The following is a 6,000-nucleotide window of genomic DNA, read 5'->3' on the forward strand; positions in this document are numbered from 1 at the left end:
AAAAAGCCCACTTCATATTTGGTGCTTTGTTACTCGTTGAGCACTCAAAGCTCTTTATAACACCAACATAATGGTCTTTATAAAACCCGTAATGGTTTTTGTTTGTTTTTGTTTTTCGCAAACTACTTCCCATTTCACCCTACACGAGCTTGACTGAAGCTTGCAGACTGTTCCTATGGTTTTTGCGATCTTCTTTTCTTCTGTGCCGGTTTAGAAAAAGCTGGAGGTGTCTTATGGCTCGTTATCTTTCTGTAAAATGAATGGCCGCCCAAGCTGACACCAGACAGGAATCATGTTATGCCATGGCCATAGATTGTGTTGGTCTAGTCCTCAATGCTGCATCTGGGAAAAGATGCACTAAAATCCTGCTTGGTGCAGTCACATTTTCAACATCAGTTCTTCTGTAGAGCAGTGCTGGTGCTTTCCTGGTAGCAGTAGTTGTTTGGCACAAATGTGGCTCATATTTGCAGTTTTACTTGAGTCATACTGACTACTGATTCTGGACACTTTAACTTCAGTATAGGTTCACCTAATCTCGGCCAAATGTCAGGTGTATTGTGACACTTGGCCCAAATCAAGCTCGTGATTTTTGGGCCTGCACAACATTTGTCAGTACCACACTGAGTCTAAAGTGCCATTTATCTGCTATCTGGGGCAGCTGATGCATCAAACACTGTGAAGTTTTCCATTGTAGGAAAATTTCTGACCACTTAACCTTTTTTGTGGGTTTTTCCTTCTGAAGTATCACAATGTCAAGGGCAATGGTCTGTCTCCCTTTACAGCTACCTGCAGTGCAATATTGTCCAAATAATCCTTCAGTGGGTGAAGTAAGACAGTCTGTTCCAGTCTGCTTTGACCCAAACAGAGATCCTGCTATGCTACCATTAGGAAGAACCCTTATTGTTTGTTTACTGAATCACGCATACATGATAATACCTTATTTTCGATAGCGTGATGTGAAGGATAAACAGAGGAGTAACACCAGCATGAGAGATGTCTATTTGACTTCGTGACTTGCTCTTCTAGAACAACAGCGCTTCCCCATTCTTCGTATTTATGTGATAAACCAAAGCCTATAATAAAATCCTCTCTGCTTTTTTCTCAACAGAAGAAGGACGATGCTAACTTCCTGGTTGGCCTGCAAAAAAAATATTTCCCTGTAGCATCTAAAGACATGAGGGATTTTAAGTAATCAACAAAAACGAGACATCTTTGTTGTGCATTTGCATCCAGTTTTAAAGGCTCCGTTTATTATACTTTGTTCTTTATCTCTAAAACTCAGGCTTTTCTTGCTCCTTCGTACCTTTTTGTAGCATCAGCAATACTAAATCTCCTGTTTCCTTTTTATCAGTAAACGCTCGTCTTAAAGTTTGAACAAGCTCACGTGTTTGGAAGCGGGTTCATTTACAGCAACAGCAAACAGGATTGTTGAATGTAAGGAGTGGAAGTCACATCACTTTGTTTTGCTTGTTTTCTTTTTCAGCCTTCATCATTTAAATGTAAAGATGTGTTACTGTACATGAACTGAGGGAAGTTTGTTTGTGCACATATATTGCTTTTTAGTTGCAACACTTCTTCAGGCGTGTTAACATAACTGGAAAAAGTTTTTTGTACAGCTCAGTCAGGCTTTCAGCTTGCATGAAGTAACACAGTATTCCACTGCAACGCAGCAGTGATGGATGCTTAAATGATTCTCTGTAGATATTAATAAATATTCATTCCTACTTTAAACGTTTCTTATCGATTTGGTACTTATTCCAGCTTAACAATGACAGCAAATGGTTTGTGAATGCAGAAAGAGCTGCAGGACACACGCTGGCTGTGACATGGATGTCATGTCAGAGGTCAGGACGGCGCCCACCTGCTCTGATGATGCAATGGAAAATTGTTCCAAAAGGGACAAAATAGGTCTGAACTCTGTTAGTTTCAGAGCTGCTGGAGGTGCAGAAGGGGCAGCAGTTGTAGTCTGTTTACAGCAGATAGCAGAGAGAGGTGGGACGAAAGAGAGAAAAAGGGGCGAGTGCTTCTCACTAATGGTTGGAAATATAGAGAAGAGGGGAGGAGCAGGGGGAGGAAGTGAACAGAGGGAGCGATGGAAAAGTTTCAGGCTATTGCACCAAAACATTCCTACACTGATGCAACAACCTGCTAAGCTGCAGGTGACTCCACAGATTAGTGACTTTTAATAAATGTTCTACGACTGCCCAATGCAAAGTATTGTAATGAGTTAAAAACTGTTATCGTTAAATTAAAACCTTAAAAAAAAAAGTGTGTGGAGACAAAATATGGATTCTCCTTTTTCATTCTGAACTCTGATGAAGCGGGAACCTCAGTCAACTCTGTATATTTTTATATATTTTATTTATTGTTTACTCTATTTCATTTGTAAAATATGTGTACACACACACACACACACACACACACACACGTAGAAAAATATTTAGTATACACATCCAGAAATGCATATACTATTATATATTGTACATATATTTATTAGTTTCAGATGTAGCCATTCTTATATTTTGCTTGTTTTATGTTATTGTATTTTTTGCACACCTCTGTTGCTTGTGAAGCTCGCACACAAGAATTTCACTCACATGTGCTGTACCAATGTACCTGCACATGTGATGTGACAATAAAAGTGATTTGATTTGATTTGATTTGATTTCAGTCAGTCAGCTCTGGGAGCAACGTTTGACCCTGGGAACATTAAAGATGAACACAGCCCCCTTTAGGCCCCTTAGCCCAAATCTAACAGCTAACTGCTTTCAGGAGAGCTGTCCTGGAAGCCTTTAAAGCTACATGTAAATATGTGATGTTTAATTGTACTTCTGCTCTTTTATATATTTTACACACACACACACACACACACACACACACACACACACACACACACACACACACACACACACACACACACACACACACACACGCCCTTTCTTCTTTGACATTTTCTTTTCCAATGAATGGACAAATCTTTGAGCGACCTGTGGCCCATCAGTCAGAAACATATTTCTTCTTACAGGTTTGGATTCACTGCTTCATCCTGTCTGTTTTGTTTTGTTCGTTTTCCTTCTGCGCTGTTGCTAGGTTTGCATAATGTGACATGGTGCTGTGATTTATGATGTTGCAGTGGTTCAACATTGTGTTTCTCGGCTAATATATTCATTTGTCCAGTCATATTATTCTATTTATTTTTGTTTAGGAAGTTTTCTTTTTTACAGCCTCTGATCATAAACATCTTGCCATGGTCAGGTTTTACAGATTGAGCAGAGGAAGTAATATGAAAATGCAAATTACAGCTTTCATGTTGTATATTTTCTAAATGAGGCTCTAAAATGAACCTGACATGATGCATTAAGATGCATGCATGCATTTATCAGTAACCACCTGTTAGGAAGTTTCACTCTAAAACATCTCGATAAGACGTTACCATTCGTCTGCTCCTCACATATTTTCCCAGCCTCTGTCCTTTTTTCTCTTGCTCTGTTGTTCCATAATTTAATTATTCAATTTTGCAGGACTTGTACTGGCACATCGGGTATTTTAGTGAAGGCACTGGCTGTTCTGAGCAGATAAACCGTTGTTAAGTTGCATCTAATTCAGATGTGAACTTTGATCACATGCGGGAACACCATGTCTCTGCACAAAGCTAATAAAATTGGCTTAACATTTTTAAAAAGCAAAAGGTGAGCTCAGTAAAAAGCGAACATAAAGAGGCAAAAAACAAAAGGTGCGTACGTCAGCTTACCTCAGAGGTAAGATGATTCACATCATTCTGGAGTTAAATTAATGTTGACTAATTGTTTTTATTGTTTGTTTTTCTCTTTTTGCAGAACACTCATGTGTTTGAGCTTTTATCTAGACTATAAAATCAAATGTCCTGAAAGCATTAGGTATCCTTAAAACATGGTTTAGCTCACATCAACATGTTCAATTATTAAACAAGCTAATGCTAAACTACTGAAGTGTTTTAACTGTCATCTAAATGGTTTAAAGTTGGACAAACCTGGTTAACCAAATTTTGTTTTGACATTAATTAACCAACTAAACCTAATTCTTGATCTTAAACTAAGGTCATCAGTGTTTTAGTGACTTGAGGGGAATATTTGCTAAGCTGACCCCACAACTGCTTTGCTAACTGAACGATTAGCTTATGCTACAGTCACACTGGGTGGGGAACACAGTGGTGCATGACCAAAATTACTGGGACCGTGTGAACATTAATTTGTTGCCTCTGAGATGGTAAGTCACTGTCATTAGTGAGCTGCACCCCTGACCTCTGGATGACCACTCAGCTGCTTGACTAATATTTTTTAACCCTCGGCAATATACTTCACGTAACAATTATTGTAGTTTAATATTAATGATATACGAGCTACGCTATTTTTATATTGTAGCCAACGTATTGAAAAACAATTACGAACAAGGCCATAAGAATGTGTGCTGGATTTTTTAAGTTACATCTTAATTTAAAAGTTTTTTAAAAACTACTTTACACAGGCTATGAATCTCTGGAGTGTTAAATACTATGTTGATAAATGGGATAAATAGTCAGTGATGATAGTGTGATAGTATTAATGCTTGGTTTTGTTCTCTTGGGAAGCGTCACTGCTGTTTGCGCTTGGTCGGTCTGCAGGCTCTGGGAGTCTCAGACAGGCAGCAGCTGGTTCAGCGAAGCGCAGTCGCCGAGGAGAGGCCGGAGTAAGGGTGGCTGAAGACGCTCAATTAGCAACCAATCATCTGTTTTTAATGAACCAGCCTGCAACAGTGTGCGGGGTCAGCTTGCAGAGCTGCAAGCGGAGCTGTATATTGTCTATGCTCACATTAAGACTGCATTTCTCAGCATCCCTGCACATGGCTGCCCCCCCTCCATGCAACAAAAATTCAGCTTTTCTCTCTTTCTACCATCTGCTGCCAGCACAGGATCCAAATAAACTTCAGTCCAAGTCAAGTCAATATTACTCAATGAGCACAAAGTGTTAAAACAATTAGATATGAAAATGTTTTCAACTACTTGCAGCGGCTGGGTGGGACTCCTCCTCCTCCTCCTCCTCCTCCTTGCATGTCGTGACATCCAGTGTTTTGATGTTTTGGCTGCTGACAGCTTCCTGTTCTCTCCTGCTGAGTAAACAGACACAGATCAGGTTCCACAGGAAGAGACATCAGACAGTCCTGATCAAGCCAGACTTGTGACTTTAAACTCAGAATGACGAGCCTGACTGATCTTCTTCCTCTGTGCCACAGAGCCTCACTGTGCTGCTCTGTAAAAATAACCCGTTTCTTTGCTTGTGTTCACATTTCATGTGAGTAATCGCTAATTATGTAGACAAACAACCATTTCAAGTGCATTTATCACTTAAAGGATACAAAGAGAGTCTTTGCTGCTGTCAGTAGAATTGTAAAAGCATATAATAAAAATGTACACACAGTATGGATTTTATGGCTTATCAGTTTGATAAATGTGATTCTGCTTTCGTTTTTGCCAAACCGAAGTTAAAGCTGCTGTTTCCAGCAGACATTTAAAGCATGAGCTCTTGTCTGTCGTTACTGTTATTACAAGATGTGCAAGTGTTGCGCTGACTAATGTTCATGTCACAGTTTGGGACTTTCTGACGTCTGAGTGAAATCCAGGTGTGTCTTGGAAGCTGGTGAGAGAAAAACTCTCCCAGCAGCGTCTCAAGTCTTAATGCCTTCCTGTCTTTGTCTTGGTGAGAACTGACTCTGACTCTGATCTCTCCTCTCTCTGTTCATGCCTTTATTGTTGCCTTCATGAAAACTGACTGGCTCTTGTCACAGCCTTTCTCAGGTCCACTCCGCTGATACAATAGTGTTTTGTCCGGAGAACAGTGGACATTTCCTCTCCTCCTCCACGTCTTTATCATCCAGACGCTGCAGCACAAATGAGCCCAAGGAAAAATTGTACAGGACAAAGTGGGACAAAAGTCAAAAGTCAGGACGCAGACAATGATCTGGAGCTTGAAATATGGCATTATTTAA

This window comes from Rhamphochromis longiceps, linkage group LG15 (genome assembly GCF_057381845.1).
Source record: "Rhamphochromis longiceps isolate RC_006_pf linkage group LG15, R_longiceps_female_GT1.1, whole genome shotgun sequence".
Classification (NCBI taxonomy): Eukaryota; Metazoa; Chordata; class Actinopteri; order Cichliformes; family Cichlidae; genus Rhamphochromis; species Rhamphochromis longiceps.